Here is an 18138-nt window from a genome sequence, read left to right as displayed (position 1 = left end):
GGTAACCACGATTCTGTGTTCTATCTTGGTGAATTTGGCTACTGTAGGTATGTCATACATATAATCACGTAGCGTTTGTATAGTAATGACTGCATGATTTCCTTTCAGAATGTCTTTAAGGTTCATCTATGTCATCACTGGTACAGACTTCCCTGCCTTTATAAGGCCAAATTGTGTGCTCCTATTCCTATGCAGATGGATAGTCTAATACTGCTATAAACATCCACTTACAAATAAAAATTTAATCCCCTGCTTTTCCATTCATTTGAGTTCATTCAAGAAGTGGAACTGTCAATCATGTGGCGATTTACGTTTACTTTTGGGGGACCTGTTTTTCATATAGTTGCGCAGTTACATTACAATCGGGGTTCCTCAGAAGCAGAAACAAGCTATCTGTACTGCTCTGTTTACCCATGGTGCCTTGCGAAAGCGCCATCCTTGACGCGGCAAGTATCTGGGAATTTTCACCATGACCACACTAAAAGTGCCCTGCCTTCCTCACGTTACAAATGAGAAAGCTGAAGTTTCAGGGTGGGTGAAAGTACTGTAAAGAGTCCTAGAAACTCAAATTGTCTAACTGGACCAGGCCGAGGGCGTTGTCAGTTCGGGAATCAGAGCAGAGGAAGACAGCCGCAGAGATCAAACCAGGAAAACAGGTGAGGAAAAGCGGGCAGCCAACATGGAGGAGGGGGTTCTTGCATCAGATGTGACCTTCACGGTCCAAGAAAAGCCACCATCTTGAGATGAGAGCCCTCTTGAACACACACTGAGCGTGTGCAGCTGATGAGAGCACCGTGGGTTGGTGAAGCTGGCTGCGCTTTTCCGTGGTCCTCTGACCATTCATTTTTATTCTTATTCACTACAATTGGTGTCTGTGGGTCCTCTTCTGGAAGCCAGCTTTTCCTTCTGCTAGAGGAAAGAGAGACTGGAAACTCACATACCCCCAACTCCCCTGATATTTTACTGTTAGAATGCCAAGCCTTTCAGGGATGCCTGATTAGTTTTGCAGAGGGCTCCACCTTTCCATGTCTTGCATTTAACATGCCCCCCCTGGAACACAAGCTCCCCTGGCAGACATCACAGATCACAACGTGAGTTATGAGGCCCCGCTGAAAAGCAGAGTGTGTAACTGTGTCACGGTCCATTCCCAACCCACAGGCCGGATCTCCAAGGAGGCAAGCGAAAAATGTCCCTTGTGGAATTTAACATAATACGCTGTCAAAATTTTTGCCTTGAAGAGCTGACAACGACTAAAGGAACATTGAAGCCTCAGAGGAAAAGAAGTAAGTAACAGGCAGACAGCTCCGCAGCAGGCTTCTGACAGAACCCTGGGGCTGCTGAGTTATTATCATGAGGGTGGTGGTGCTGGGATGGAGGGAGGTTGGGGATGGAGGAGGAGGGGACAGCAATGATCACACCCAGATTCTAAGAAGATTGTGAGGCTGATATAACAGACAGGTAGATGGAAAGCCAACTCTCATGCGTGGCAACATTGTTACTCACAGTATAAATGGTACCCAGGAGATGCTAATCAGCTGTGGAGTGCCAGAGATGTTTGTTCAGTTTGGGAATGAAAACCTCAAATTGAGCATGTGTGATACCCTGTTGACAAAACTGATTTCAGTACAGCACTGACAATAGTTAAACCTTTTCCCCCCATCTATTTATGTTTTGTGTTTTTAGATACACTTGTACCATGGCATATGTGGAGGCCAGAGGATAACTTTATTATCTTTTTATCTTTATTATCTCTTTTCCTATTGCGTGGGTTCTAAGGATCTAACTCAGCCACCAGGGGTGGCCACAAGTCCCTTTAGCTACTCAGCCATCGCTATGACTCCAGACTATGCATTAAAGAGTGAGTCCTAAGGGGTGGATGGGTTAATACTAGATTCCACAGCATAGTATTTACTGCTACAAGGTGATAGCTACTTGTCTTCCTGGAAGGTTGTAAATTTCTGGATGTAGAGCTAAGCTTTCTTCATTTTTGTCCTTCAGGGCCTTGCAAATAATAAATACTAAATAAACACCTTTATTTATTCAATATGTTCTTTAAAGGCCTCCTCTATCTATACTAGATACTAGCACAGAGATGAAAAAGACAGATATTTGTCTTGGAGAAGCTCTGAGTGTCTTAGTTTGCGTTACTATTGCTGTGATGAAACACCATGACCAAAAGCTAGTTGGAGAGGAAAAGGTTTATTTGGCTTACTTTTCCATATCCATAGTCCATCAAGGAAGGGCGTCAGGACTCCTTCAGAGAGTGCAGGAACCTGGAGGCAGGGGCTGATGCAGAGGCCATGGAGGGGTGCTTCTTCTTGGCTTGTTCTCCCTGGCTTGCTCAGTCAACTTGCATATAGAACCCAGGACCAGCAGCCCAGGGATAGAACCACTCAAAATGGACTGGGCCCTCCCCAGTCAATCACTGACTTGAAACGTGCTCTACAGGTTTGCCTGCAACCCAGTCTTGTTTTTCTTAGTTGGCATTCTCTCCTCTCAGATGACTCTAGTCTCTGTAAATTGACCTAAAATTAGCCCGCACACTGAGTTGTTTTGAGATAGGGGTTTCACTATATAGTTCTGACTGTCCTGGAGCTCACTGTGTAGACTAGGCTGGCCTCTAATGCATAGAGATCTGTCTGCCTCTGTCTTCGAGGGCTTGGTTTAAAAAGATGTGCACCACCATGCCTGGCTCTGACAAGCAGCTTTTATAAGCCTGGAGTAAAAATACATTTTAGCCATAAATGCTACAATAGACAGCTACTTCTTCTGAGTTCAGGGACACACAGGGCTTAGTTTTATAAGCTGTCCTGTTTGGATGGAGCAAGCAAAGTTCGGATCTGTGTTTTCCCAGAGACAAACCAAGTCAGAAACCCCACTGTGATTGCATTCTCCCAGAAATAATTCCAGGAAGAAAGGCCAGGGAAGCAGAAGCCCTGGCAGACTAGATGCATAGGACAGGCCTGTCTGGAGTGCTCAGATCTTCCCACATGTAGCGGGGTGGGGGTGGGGGGCTGCTCAGCCATCCCTGGCTCCAGGTAGAGACTGCCTTTGAAAACTCTGGCTCTTGCCTTTCCTGTAGCTTTCAAAGTAGAAGACCTCTCTCGCTAACAATAGAACCAGAAGGAAGCCATTCCAAAGCGCGAGAGAAAGGGACTGAAGGAGATGGTACTACAATGGGCAGAGAAGGATGCATGGAGAAGAAGAGGAAGGGAGGGTAGAGAGAGTGGGGGAAGGAGAGGGATCCCCGAGTTAGGGATCTCCAGTGGGCTATTGTCCCATCAGCTCGGTTGGAAGGCTATCTGTGATTGTCTTTTTCATGGGCAACAAAGTCATTAGTTTTATAAATATTTATAAAGCATTTTCTCTGCAGGGCAATGTGGGAGGCCCTGAGATTCTGCTAAGGTCCTGCTGGGGAAACTGAGGCTAGGGAGTCAGGGCTTGTGGTCAAGTCCAGCTAGCCAGCAATCTGGCCCTGGAGTCCTGGCAGAGAATAGGGTCTGTCTTTCCTGCCAGCTGAGTTGCCCTCAGGAGACCTGACACAGGGTGCAACGAATCTACTTACATCTCTGGCTTGCGAGGAGCCGTGAAGTCTCCTGCTTGTGAAACTGTAGCCACCAAGCAGATTTATGACCTACTGAGGCCTGGCTTTCAAAGATCCCTGGAGGGGCATGTGGAAAGGAAGGGAAGGTTGAGTAGATTCTGTGAGGTTCTACTTAGTTATCTATTTATTATTTTTTAAAAAAAACTTGTTTGGGGCTTGGAGGGGTGATGTTGGTAGCCCCAAGGAACTCATGGCTCTACTGCCCTTTGTATGGAGGAAGAAAGAGGGTACCCCTGAGAGGGGGGAGCTGGGAGATGTTAGCCTAGAGGCGTCTTTGAGAGCTGAGCTCTAAGGGACAAGATTGCGCAGGCGTGTGCTGCAGGGGGCACTGGAAGTGAGCAGGCCTGAGGATAGTGAAGTGGCTACGGCGGTGTTCGTGGGGAATTAGGGTTCTGTGACTAGGACAGCGGTGGAGTCCGAGACGGTTGTGCCTGAGGATAGTGAAGTGGCTACGGCGGTGTTCGTGGGGAATTAGGGTCCTGTGACTAGGACAGCGGTGGAGTCCGAGACGGTTGTACCTGTGAGTCTCATGCCCGATGCTCACTTTGGGACATCATCTCAAAAGCTTTTATGTCACTAAAGGGAGCTAACAAGGTCTGTAGACCAGACCAGGGATGCTGGGTGCAGTTGTTATAAACACCTCTGAAGTGGTTTCATTTTGTTCACCGAATTCCAAACCTAAAATCACATCATTGTTCTCCTGCTTCAAACCCCAACTCCTCCTGACACATTTGAAATGAACAAGTGTTAAAAAAGTTGGACAACCCCCACTCTGAGGGGGTAAGAGTGGGAGAGAACCTGTCTGCGCCTGAAGCCCTTGTTCAAGCCGTTGCCCATGGTCCCCACTCCGACAAAGCTGAGCAAAACATTGATCCTTCCAACACGTGTGCCCTTTCATCACTTCCTCAAGATAACCTGGGTCTTGCTTTGTGTCTTCAGAGCTCAGCTTTGGGCAGCCCTTTGCTTCCCCTGCCCCACGTTTCTCTCAGATTTCAGTCTTGCCCAGAGCAGCCCCTACTTAGTTACTTCACTAGATAGATACTCATGTAACTTGTGACAGTTAGTGTCCAGTCAAAACTGTCCTTAGTGTTCTTAGAGCAGCAGTAGGAGATGAAATTGTTTTTTGTTTATTTGCTTTTGGTTTTTTTTTTTTTTTTTTTTTTGAAACAGAGTTTCTCTGTGTAGTTCTTGGCTGTCCTGGAAACTCTGTAGACCAGGCTGGCCTCAAGCTCACTGGAGACCTGTCTGCCTCTGCCTCCCAAGTGCTGGAATTAAAGGTGTGTGCACCACCACCTGGCAAGAAATTATTTTTTTTAATAACTGTCTAGCAGGTGGGATGTTTTCAAATGAAGTCTACATATAGAGAGAGGGCTGAGTGACTTCATAGTTCAAAAAGACACTCTTAGAACAATTTTAAGTGTGTGACATGTGTGTGCACACATGCAGAAGACAAAGTGTGACATCAGCTCTCCTCCTCTTTCTCTTCCTCCACCTTATTCTCTTGTGGTGACAGATCTCTTGTTGAATGTGGTCCTCAACCAGGGTGGTAAACAGTGATTTTCCTGTCTCTAATTACTTGTCAGCACGGTCAAGCCTGCCTCTTTTGGACACAGATTCTTGGAATTCAGGTTGTCATGCTTGCATAGCAAGTGTCCTTCCCCACGATGCTGTCTCCCTAGCAACCTGTCACACAGCAATCTTAAAACAAGAAAAATGAGCTTGAATGAAGGGGAATACTCGGCTTTCAAATTCTCACAAACCTCTGAGCACAGAGAGATGCTACTGACTGTGTGGTGGGGGAGGGGGTCCCTGCTCTCCTCCTGAGCAGCAAAGCTCCACAGCCTCCCAGCCTAGAGTTCTCTCCCTGCCAGATTCTGGCCTGTATCCAGCCCTGTCCCTCTCTGTGAAGCAGCGCCATTTGGTGGTTGCCTTCACTTCCCGCACCTCAAAGCAACGTGCATCCTGGAGGCTAGGCAGCTGCAGTCAGTCTCACTAGGTCAGAACCAGTGTGTCTGAAGACTCACGAGGCCTCTACGGACTGTGTTAGGGAATCATTCTGATCTCTTTCTCTTCTGGTGGTTCTTAACAATCCGGGGCTTTGTGGCCTCATAAAGAGAGGAGAGAGAATGGGGGTCTTTGAGAAATATGGAGATGTTCTCATCTCAGGTAGGCTTAACCTAGGATGGAAGGTGCCAGAGTCACTGTCACCAAAGCCTGCATTGAGCCAGTGACGTTGAGGGCCATCTTATAAACTCAAAGAATGTGTTTCATGAACAATGGAGGATGAGTTTTGAAAATTTTTTTAGTTGGGCTTTTTGGCACACACCTTTAATCCCAGCACTCTGGAGGCAGAGGAAAGCAGATCTCTGTGAGTTTGAGGCCAGCCTGGTCTACAAAGCGAGTTCCAGGACAGCCAAGACTGTTAAACACAGAGAAACTCTGTCTTGTAAAACCAAAAACCAACTAAACAAACAAACAGAAACAACAACAACAAAAAAAGATTTTTAATAGAGAGAAAGAGACTTTTCTGATCAGGAGGTCAGGTGACTTTCTTGAGTTTCAGAATCCTCTGAGAAGTGCGCCATTGTCTCCTGGGGTCTGATCTATGTCAGGGCAGGGACAAAAATATCGGCTGTTCTTGTAGCCCTTATATCCTCATTAGCTTTGGCCTTTGGGGTTTCCAACATCACTTTAATCTCGGCTTCATATTGCCTTGCATTCTCTCTTGTGTTGTCAAACTTCCCTATGTCTCACCCACATTTAGAGCCCACCTGGGCAGCCTGAGATAACCCATCTCAACACCCTTAATTGAATCACATCTGCCAAGTCCTTTATGGCAATAAGAGCAGGCACTGATATAGGCACACAATGGAGTTTTACTCAGCCATAAAGAAGAATGAAATTTTGCCATTTGTGGAAAATGGTGGAGCTGGGATCATTTTGTTAAGTGAAGGAAGCCAGACTCAGAAAGACAGACTTTGCATTCTTCCTTTTTTTTTTTTCTTTTTGTTTGCTTTTGATTTTGGAGACAGGTTTTTCTCTGTGTAGCCCTGGAGGTCCTGAAACTCACTCTGTAGACCACTCTAGACTTCAACTCAGGGATCTACCTGCTTCTGCTTCTGCCTCTGCCCCCAGAGTGCTGGGATCAGAGGTGTGCACCACCACACACGACTGCCTCCTTCCTCTTCAATGTAGATTCTGGTTTAAGAAACAAGAGCGTGGATGTAAAGGGAGGTTATTTGGTAAGTAGGGAACCAGTGGGGGAGGATAATGTGAGGTTGCTGAAAGAATATCATGCACATGCATAAAAATGCCACAAGCAAACCCATTCTTTTGTACAGTTAGTTAGGGCTCATGGTGCACACCTGAAATCCCGGCTTCCCGGAAGACTGAGACAAGAGAACCACAAATTCAGGGTCAGTCTTGGCAACTTGTGAGATCCACTGTCAGAATCAAAAGTGAAAAGGGTTAGGGTTACAGGCCAGTGGCACAGTGCTTGCCTGGCACGCTGGTAGCTCTGGGTTTAATCTTCAGTGTGGCAACAGCCCAAACCAAACCAAAATGAAATGACACCCGGCCTTTGACTTTGCATAGTTACTATACCCTAGTGAAATATCTGAAAGAAAAAGAAACATTCAGCAAGTCCTAAGGGGCCGGGCGGTGGTGGTGCATGCCTTTAATCCCAGCACTCGGGAGGCAGAGGCAGGCGGATCTCTGTGAGTTCGAGACCAGTCTGGTCTACAAGAGCTAGTTCCAGGACAGGCTCCAAATCCACAGAGAAACCCTGTCTCGAAAAAAAAAGAAAGTCCTAAGGGTAGGCCTTTGGTTCACAGGGAACCTTTAGCTACAGGTCCCAAGGGAGAACCTTTGGTTAGATAATCCCTTATGGCCCCATTGCCTTGCTTGCTGCTCACCGGGGGACCAGTCACTCCCTTGTGACTTAGCTTCTTTTTCTCAACAAGAGTAGGGTGGGAGAGTGCCACTCTCAGGGAGTTAAGCAGATTAAAGACTAGTGAACAGAAAACCTTTGGGAACGTCGCAGCACTAAATGACTGGTAACCGCTAGTAATTAAGTCCAGTGAATTCGTAACTATTTCTTGGTTTCTTATTTTTTTCTTTGGTTTGCAAATGCCCCTTTTCAACAGAGCTGAGCACAAAGCTCTCCAGGCCAAGCAGATAGCACCTGCACTGAGGAGAAGGTGACATGGATCTTGCCACCTCCTGCAGGCCACGCTCCCCACAACCCCCCGTCACACTGAGCCCCTGGGGTGTTTTTTAGACCATATCACCAACGGGTTTGGAATTCTGTTTTATTGTCTGAGGTGAGTGGTAAGAAAGGACTTCTCCAGAATGTTCTTTGAGAGTCCCAAAGATAGGATGTGTCAACTTGCTTTTTCATGATGGGTAACTATTCTGGGCCTTTGGAAATCCTATACAGCACCATACTTTTGGGAAGAAGTTAAAGCCAGTGCTATGTAGCACCTAACTGCTGTGTTTCTCCCCACCCCCCAGCCATGGGGTCCCCCCACCCCCAGCCATGTTGTACACCCTGGGTTGGACTGTTTCCCTGGGGGCTCCCTCCTTAGGGGAGTTTTGAACATCACCAGCCCCAGCCAGGGAAGAGACCTTCTCTGGAAATAGGTCACCCACTGCTCCTCTGAGCAGGAAAGGGAGTGCTCCAGTTGTTCACGGCCTGGCCCTGGGCACTGCGCCTCTGAGGGCAGGCCTAGCCTCAGTCCATCTTCCCTGTCTTTTATCTCAGGGCCGAAATGCTTTGGTTCAGAGCCAGGGACAGAAGTTTTCACACTTCATCTTTTTCTCCCTGTCACTGTCAGCCCTCCCTCTCCCCCTTTCCTTTTCATTTATTAAAGGTTTTTCTGACAGGTAGATGGAGTGCCACAGCCTTCAAAGCTCCTATTCCCTCTCTGGGGCCACATTTCTCTCCCTTCGGCATGAAATGACAGAGTGGTATGGAAAGTCACTGCCATGCGTGCAGAGGGAAAATGCATAACCCACAGCCTGCTCCTTCCTCAGACTGCCCTACACCTCACCTCTAGGGCAAAGGGAATGCCCAGCTCCCAAACCAACATGCACTGGACTGTCCATCTGGCTTCTAGAGCTGTTCTTATAGTTGCCTTGCTCCCTCCCAAGACCTTGCTGCCAAGAGCTGCAGAGGCCAACAGAGAAATCCCCCTGCCTCAGGCATTCCACCTCAGGCCAACTTCTCCTTGACTTATTACATTGGTCTTCCTTATTCTTCTAGAGTTTTACATTTACACACACACACACACACACACGCACACACCTTTCCCCATCCTGTCCTCTCTGCGTATATGTGTGTATATACACGTATGTACATGTAGGTGTGGAAATCTAGGTGTGGAAATCAGAGGCTAACCTTGGGTATCGCTCCTCAGGAGCCACCCACCTTGCTGTTTGAGATGGTTTCTCATTGGGACTTGGAACTCACCAGTTTGTCTAGGCTGGCTTGTTAGCAAACCCCAGAGATCCTATGGTCCCTGTTCTCCCATCTCTGGGATTACAGTTGCGTGTCTCGGGTCCCAGCTCTTTGCATGGGCCAGGGGATCAGAATCAGGTCCTTATTGCTCACAGGACAAGTGCTTTACAACTGAGCTTTCTTCTCAGCCCTGCATTTGGTCCTTCCCTGGTTGGTGTTTGGACTTGGGTTTCCCCAGAAGCAGAGCCTGAGCAAATAGTTATTTTAGAGACCTCAGCATAAGACCAAGAAACAGGAAGATAGATTTCTGTGAGCCTTCCAAAGCCATTTACCACTGGAGTGTGTTTGTCCTGGGAAATGGTGCAGCTGGGGTCCTCAGGGTTACCCCTCCCAGGGGAAATACAGTTGGGGTGTTGATACACCAGACCCAGGCAGTTTTCTTGAGAGCTATTCCCAGGGGTTCAGAGTTCCTATCACCTCTGTTTATCACCCACCCAGGACAGAACAGGCTTCCACAACCCTGAAATAACGTATCCTCCAGATGCTGGCAGGCTAAATTGAAGGGTTCGAGGGATCTAACTAGACACTGACAGTGTTCATCCTGGGCTGCTAAGCTCCACCCCTTCCTTGACATCCTCAAAATGGGCCAGTCACACACTTTCTATGGAAGTTGGAATTTAGGAAATTAAGAGGCAGGGTAATGGTCATTTTTTCTGTGCCAGTGTTGGGAGTTCCACACCTCATCCCACCGGGCCCTCCTATATCAGTTTACAACCAAGGCAATCCCTGGTAGGCATGCCCATAGGCCGATCTTGTCTAAGCAATCTCTCCACTGAGACTCCCTTCCGAGGCTGTTCTCTGCTGTGTCAAGTTGACAAAGCCAACTAAGACACATACCAAGAGAAGCAGAGACAAGTGGCACCATTAGAGAAGTGTCCCTCGCTGCCCCACATACCAAGGAACTCAAACGAGTCCTGAGTAGTAACACTGGGTTGCTCTGGGTGGCCATTCCTCTGGCATCACCATACATAATGATACTCATGGTGACAATGGTAATAAGAACTATTACATTGGTCCTGTGTGCCCGGTGTTTTCTCAGCACTTTTCTGTAAGGAGTGAAATAATGATTATTCTGGCTGACCTGAATCTGCCCATGGGCCTAGACAATTCTTTGCTTTTTCTAGTTTAGCTGTGACTCTTATCAGGCTAGAACTCTTCCCACTGGGACATACATTGCACATGTATAGGTCCTATGCAGCCCTGAGTCTTGCTTGCATGCTACATCACTGAGGTAGGTTTCTTCTCTGACAGTGTGAAATCAACAGGCTGCCTTCTCAGTATGCATTTTCATTTTAAACATTACTTCCACAGTAAGCCTAAATTTAATAGTTGTTTGACAAAGAGAGCAAGCCCTTTATCCCTGAAAAGTTTTTATTTATTCTATGTGTGTTGGTCTCTTAGTTACAACAAGGGAATTTATTGACTCTTGCAATGAAAAATGGAAGGGAAATACACTTGAGTGCTGGGAGCCGATTTAAATAGCTGCCATTACAAGATGGCATTTGGCCCCAGCCTCGCTTGATAGATAACTCCATATTAGGGTTGCAGTTCTTCCACCGGAAAACAGGGTGAGTTGTTGTGATCTAGCTGCCCACACTTCCCCTGACCGGCAGGGGAACATCCTGGTCTGTAACTGACAGGGATGTTCCCCTGCTTTCTTTCCTGCCGGTGGGTCTCCAGAAAAGCTGTTAAAGTATCAAAGTATCAAAAGTTGCTAGGCAGACTCCCTATATAAGCAGCTATAGTTCAGGGCTCTGGGCCCCTTGCTTTCTGCTCTCCCTACAACCAAGAGGCTCCAATAAAGCGTGATTTGAGAAGAATCCTCATCTGGTGGCTGTTCTTTCCTGCTGGTCAGAAAGTTCGCCGCACTTGAGGTGTTTTTAAATCCAGGAGCAGAAGCCATGCCAGGGCAGCTTTGTGTTGCTGTGTGTGTTGTAATCTGCTGACCTGGTCTGTCACCTGGGTACCCTGTCCCTTTAAGAGACAAGATCTGTCCACTTCCAACCTCCCCACTTCTGCCTAGACCAGCTGTTCTTGCACCTCCTCTACAGCTCCCTCTATTTCTCCCTCTTTCTCTCTTCCTCCCGCCCTTCCCCCTCCCTCTCTCCCTGACTCCTTCCCTCCCTTTCTCTTTGTCTGCCCTTCTTCTGGAGAAGCAGCTTCTCCCTTTCTCTCTTTTCCCCTTCTCCCCTTTCCCCTTCATAACCCACTAAATAAACTCTATACCCAAACTCTCTCTGCATGATGTATCTGTCTATCTGTCTCCTGCCGAGGCCTCAGGTGATCCCTTGTGGGACCAGTCCCCCACCGCCTTATCTTTACAAATGATAACAATGTGTCTTATATCTAGTTCCTATGCTGGCTCTATTCTCTATTGAGTCCCCCAGAGAGGAGCCTCCCTTTTATCCCCAGAGTTCCACAACCACATCCTTAGCAAGAATTCTCAAGGCTGATGTTTGTTGTCAATGGCCAGTCCTTGACTTGGCATTGTAGCAGCGATGCGTGTAACTCACTAATCATGTCTCTTGGTCATCAGTGTTCTCTTGCTGTAAAGAGACACCATGATCACAGCAAGTCTTGTATAAGACAGCATTTAACTAGCGCTTGCTTACAGCTTCAGAGGTTTATCCCATTATGATCATTGTGGGAAGCATGGTGGCATACAGGCAGACATGGTGCTGGAGAAGTAACTGAGAGTTCTCCATCTGGATCTGAAGGCAGCAGGTAGAGAGAGACTCAGGGCTTAGAACAAAACCCTCAAAGTTCACCCCCAGTGACAAGCTTCCTCCAATGAGGCCACACCTCTTAATCCTTTCAAATAGTGCCACTCCCTGGTGACGAAGTATTCAAATCTACAAGCCTATGGGGGCCATTCTCATCCAAACCACCTCATCATGTTTGGGTGATAGACCCATCTCTACAAGGCCTGGGTTGTAGAGAGAAGTGTCTCTAATGAAAGAATGGGAGGCTGCTCCTGGAGAATTGGGCACAGGACACAGGAATGTTAAACCCTTTATGTAGGCTCAGGATCTGCCAGAGAAGCACACTGCTATGCTGGAGATCCAGAGTGTGCTGTCGAATGGAACATTTCTCTTTCGTCAATTATAGAAGAGGCTGCAGAGAACAAGACACTGGAGGAAGTGTGTGAAGGTTCCCCGGGGTCAGGGAGTTAGGAGGACGGAAAGACAATGCCAAGAGTGCTTAGGTCATGTGTCAAGATTTGAATGATTCTGCCTCTGCCGTCTGTTTTCTTTTAGTGGATGGGGCAGGCTGAAGGGTGCCCAGAGACTGAAGGCTGCTAACTCTTGTAGCATATTATCCCAAGGTGAGCATGTGTGTGCAGAAGAGGGCTCTGAGAAGCTGCGTCCACCCATTTCTATCCTCCAGGAGACTTGAAAAGATTGGGCGGCTCCCACTTCCAGAATATTCCGGGGTTCAAGACTTTCGGTACCTCGGAAACTATCGCATTTACTTCCTCTTTAATAATACAATTCTGTTGACGTTTGCGTTGTTCAGGCGAGGCAGATTAGCTGAGATGTCAAGTAAGACACAATTCACTGGATCCTGGGGCAGGTGGCTGTGCTGATGCTGGGAGGCACTATCTTCTACTGGATCCTGCTGATGATGGGAGACACTATCATCTTTGGCAATCCCCATTCTGCATGATCCATTCCACTCATATCACTAGTTTACAAATAGGGAAACTGAGGCAGAGAGCAATCAATGGCTTTCCTAGCATTAGAGATTTGGGATTTGGAATTTGAATGCAATCTGGCTACCTCCAAAGCCCAGGCTCTCAATTGTCAATTTGTCCTGCAGAACCAATCGTGGTAGGCTAGGCCTGTCCAAGGCATGTGAGACACACCATATGTAGCTCCACCTGACGCTGAGCACAGGAGTTTCTGATGGAAAGCTGTCTTCCAGCCTTCCTGCTTGGATCCCTCTAGTGAGGGAGGACTCACTACCTCCTAAAGAAAGCGTTTAGACTGTTGCTGCATGGCAAAGATGAAACAGCCTTTTCCTTCTTTACTGTGCTCAGTCTACCCTCTACCGCGGAGTTGTAACCATGACAGTGGCTCTGCCTTGGGCAAGTGTGATATGCCTGTCCCTGTGCTAGGGCTCTGATTCATCCTCATGACACATTTATCTCACCAGCAAATATTCCTGATATACGCAAAGAAGAGACCCAGAGAGGAGGAGTAATTTACTCAAAGTGACACTAAAGAGACCTGAATTAGAATTCTGGTGTGGCTTGGAAATCACTCCGGTCATCAGCAACATGTCCCAGCACGAAGTCCGGTGGAGCGCTTCAGCATGACTGAGCTTGCCCCTGCCCCGCACTGGTGTTTCAATTTGAACCCAGGGCCTTGTACTTTTAAGGCCAACACTGCCACCTATATATACCCCCAGCTCTTTTGGCAAATTAACCTTACCTATTGAGACCCTGTGGAAGTCATGGGTCTGGACCCAGAACTCACGCAAAATAGGATGAGATCATAACCAAGAGCTTGGCGGGAGCTCCTGTCTACAAAGCATCACTGATGAGTAAGGCCATGGTCCCAGGCCCAGCCAGGCTCCAACCTCACAGAGAGTAACTGGCTGCCTTCTCTCTGGGTCTCATGGACTGATCATGAAGTCCCTCCTTCAGTTTCTCCCTAGGTCTTTTGTCCCACACTGCTGCCTTTGTGGGAGAAGGTACCTTGTGGAGTCAGGCTTTTGGCTCCAGTTCTGAACCAGAGCGATCCTCTGGGTGGGAACGGCCTGGGGCTTTGGGGAGGAGAGCTGGCAGAAGACTGCATTTGAAGATAGTTATCGTCTACTTTTCTATAATACAATAGTGTGCTCTCTAAACAAAAAGCCAGCGAAATCTTCCCTGATGCCCTGAAGCAGCGTGAGTCACTCACTCAGTATTCTGCGCACGCGTGTGTGCACACACACACACACACACACACACACACACACACACACCTATCTGCCTATCTGACTCCAGGGCAGCATTGTATTCTAATTGTGTTTACACATCATTCCTTTCTCTGGAATGCTGGGCTCCCAGGGCCACTGGGTCTGACAATAGGAATTTTCCCATCTGGAGCAGTATTTATCACACACCAACAGCACGCAATCACTTCAGTTTTTATCTCCTTTCCCTAAAACACAAACTCCTTAAGGGGCAAGATTTGATCTCAGCACCCAGGACAGTGCCCCGTGAAGAGCAGGTGTTAGGATCGTGGATTGTCCCTGAGATGGGACTGGGCAGGGGAGGAAGAGAACAGAGGGAAGGGGTGGCTTCCTAAGTGACTGGTGGCAGAAGACGGTAAACCATACTGGCTTCGAGACAGGACCTTGGTGCACAGCCCAGGCTGACCTTGAACTCCTGATCCCACTGCTTCAGCTTACTGAGTACTGGGATGATACCTGTCTGCTGCTACTACTGTCAGGGTCTTATCATTGATTTGGTGTGGCTTTCTTGAGGAATAAGGTTCTAAGCTATGTGGCCTGTGAATTCGCAATCCTCCTGCTTTTGGCCCCAAGGGCTAGGATTACAGACACACACACCACCACATCTTGTTTAATGACCCACTATTTTGTTGAGCCAAAGCATGGTCAAGCGATATTGCGAAACAAAATTCCCGCTTTTATTTTCTCTATTGGAGAGTGAACCCAGGCATCACACATACTAGGAAAGTACTCTACCACAGGGCCTCATCCTGGATCCTTCAAAAAAATGATTGCATTCAGTATACTAATATGCTAAAAGAAAGCCTTCCTATTTCCCCACCACCCCGTGGGGTGTCCCTTGTTGATCAAAAGGTCAAGAACACCCCCACATCCTTAGGAGGGCTAGGTCCCCTGTGCCTGACTTGCCAAGAAGAGCTCCAGGCAATCAACAACTCCCCCCACCCCCCACCCCCGGCCACTAGCCTGGAGAAGATCAGTTAGAAGAGAGGAGAGACTGGGGAGTCCTAACTGTGCTGACTTCCACCTTTCCCGACTCCTGCCATGGTCATCTTGGTCTTTATCCAGAGAACTTGGTGTGAACTCCCAGAAATTCGCAGGACCCATTTTTCTCCCTGGGGTCCTCCTAGAACAGGCTCCTTTTTCTATGGCCATATTTCTTTTCTTTAAGAAGTGCTATCTTTGGCTTTTCATAACTACAATGCCCTTTCTGTATTTTCTTCTGCTACACCCAGAAGCTAAGGAGAAAAACAGGACTCAACAGAGAGTCAGATCACCCTATGGCTCATTGCAGGCCACAGTCTTGTCCCGCCGAAACTTCAGAAAAGGTTCTTTTATCAGGAAATCTCTGAGGGACCCATCAAAGTTCCTCAGAAAAGGGCGAGCCGGGGCTCACTAGATGTCAATGTAGGTAAAGGTGCTTTTTGCCAAGCTTGACAATATTAGATCATTCCCTGTGACTCACATCCAGAAGGAGAGAACTATCTATACATTGTCGTCTAACCTCCATGTATATATTGTAAAATGGACACCCGAGAGTGTCTCTGTGTGCTATTTTCATAGAGATCTAGAGCACAGGCACACAGAGACTCAAACCCATACAGAAACCCAGATATACAGAGAGATGCTGAAACACAGAGAACCGACACACACATACAGATACACACACACAGAAACACACAGACACACACACATGGAGACCCAGAGGCACAGACACACACGAACACACACAAAGAGACAGAGATACAGACATACAGAAACACAGAGAGACGCAGAAACACTCAGAGATCCAGACACACACATACAGATACACACACACACACACACACAGAAACACACAGACACACACACATGGAGACCCAGAGACCCAGACACACCCAGACACACACATACAGAGAGATACAGACACATACAGAAACACAGAGAAATGCAAAAACACACAGAGATTCAGACACACACATACAGATACACACACACACACACAGACACACAGACACGCATACACACAGAGACAGACAGACAGACAGACACATGCGTGTGTGTGCACACACTCAATGTAATACAAGGAAGAGCCAACAGTTTTACCTCTTCCGTATTAGGAAAACACAAAGCCAGTGCATCACAAGACCAAGCAACTTTGTCCCTGGCTTTTATGTCCCTTCTCTCTTGGTAGTCTGTGCAAGCAACAAAGTGGCAGTCAACTAAAGGGAGAAATAAAACAGGGAAAGAGAGGAGAAGCAATTGTACCACCCTCTCCTTTCGGAGGTGTCCGTGAGAGGGCAGAGGCGGGAGTGTGAGGTTTGTGTGGATGCATTTTGATTATATATTTGAACTTCATATCATCTCAGAAAGACCAGAAAGCTATGAAATATGGCTTCAGTTTCATCCATCCATTTGACTACGACCTCTCGAGCTGGTTGTCCTTTGCACCCTGAGAGCAATTGCCATCTTATTGGAATGCCTGCATCCTATTTACCCTTCAAGAGTCATAGCTCAGGAGCTGTTTCTTTCATGATGATGTCCTTGTTTCTGTCCCAATGAGGAAATTACCAGCCATCTCTGTTATTACATCCTCCCTCAGCTAGACAACTGGTTTGGCTGTCCCTAACGTGTTTTCTCCTTCGTTTAGGACAACAGTGGTACCGGATGTGTTCCCTGACCGGCAGCTAGGAGCTCATGGCCAGACCTGATTATACCTCACTTGGCTGTGTTTAGGGGACTAAATGAATAGCAATACCATGCCACTGTACTTTCACTCCTGACTCTTCCACACTCTTTCCCCTTCCTGCTAGTAGAAGCACAGGCATGCGGCTCAACCTCACGAGCAAAGATGAAGACAGTGCCACCAGGGTCTAAGGCTACCAGAATGAAAGGAGCCCAGCCAAGTCCCTGAATGTGTGGAGCGAAAGGGCCCACCTCTCTTCTTTGAATTTAGTGCATAAGATAGGAGCATACTTCTTTGTTTCCTAAGCCACTGTCTGGTGGGCTCTCAGAGGCATTTCAGGTTTTGCTATAATGAATTCAACATATTGTCGTAAGCTGTAAGTATCCGTCTCCGTGTTTGCCTTTCCCAGTATGGTGGTTTGATTAATAATGCCCCCCCCCATAGTCTCTTATATTTGAATGCTTAGGAAGTAGCCCTGCTTGAAAGTATTGGTAAATGTGGCCTTGTTGGAGGAAGTATGTCACTTGGAGTGGACTTTGAGGTTTCAGAAGCCCAAGTCAGGCCCCGAGTCTCCCTTCAGATTTGGATATCTGTGAGTTCGAGACCAGCCTGGTCTACAAAAGCTAGTTCCAGGACAGGCTCCAAAACCACAGGGAAACCCTGTCTCGAAAAAAAAAAAAAAAAAAACCAACAACAAAAAAACAATCAAAAAAAAAGAACTCTCAGCTAACTCGTCTGCCTGTGTGCCACCACACTCCCCACCATGATGATAATGAACAAAACCCTCTGAAACTGTAAGTCCCATTCAAATGCGTTCTTCTATAAGGGTTGTCAAAGTCTCAGTGTTTCTTCAAAGTGTAGGACACCGACTAAGACCTTTTCGAAGGCTAGAAAAAGCGGCTGAATTTTACTCCCCAGATTTTAGTACAAGTCTTTATGGTAGGTGTCTAATGTGTGCCCACAAGATAAAATAGGACAGGTGAATGAGAAAGTAAAATGAACAATTCCCCACCTCCTACCCCACGCCGTGTCCCGTGCAGTGTGCCAAGGTTTGGAATGCTGTCAGATCTGACCCAGCTCTGTAACGGTGGTCAACTAGCCACCGTGGCCTTGGCTGAATAAAGGATTTTCCTTTCTGCTTTCCCGATCTGACAGATCCCCCTGCTGTCCGTAGGAGAGGGAGGCCTGGTTGCACGCAGTCTCTATTCTTAGACAGGCAGGGCTGGGCCAAGTTGATGACAGACCTGCCTGATGAACACATGACAGGATGTTCGAGACAGAGCAGCTTGTACCCAGCTGGGAAGGAGAGCGAGAGCAAGTAAGAGGAGAGTTCAGAAAGTCTCTGGATGAGCCCGGAGCTCCGGCTGCGAGTTCAGAAAGTCTCTGGATGAGCCC

General features: G+C 47.5%; 1 long non-coding RNA gene across 1 annotated transcript in view; it reads left to right on the top strand.

The window, feature by feature from the left end:
- The first annotated feature begins 440 nt into the window (after positions 1-440).
- Positions 441-18138, top strand: part of LOC106143909 — an 18500-nt gene continuing 802 nt past the window's right edge. Inside the window, exons 1-2 of the long non-coding RNA XR_001229046.1 lie at positions 441-656; positions 1159-1283. This is a non-coding gene — a long non-coding RNA (uncharacterized LOC106143909). The remainder of the gene's footprint in view (positions 657-1158; positions 1284-18138) is intronic.

Source organism: Microtus ochrogaster, chromosome 10, assembly GCF_000317375.1.
Source record: "Microtus ochrogaster isolate Prairie Vole_2 chromosome 10, MicOch1.0, whole genome shotgun sequence".
In the NCBI taxonomy this organism is placed as follows: Eukaryota; Metazoa; Chordata; class Mammalia; order Rodentia; family Cricetidae; genus Microtus; species Microtus ochrogaster.
This window is presented reverse-complemented; position numbering and strand designations above follow the sequence as displayed.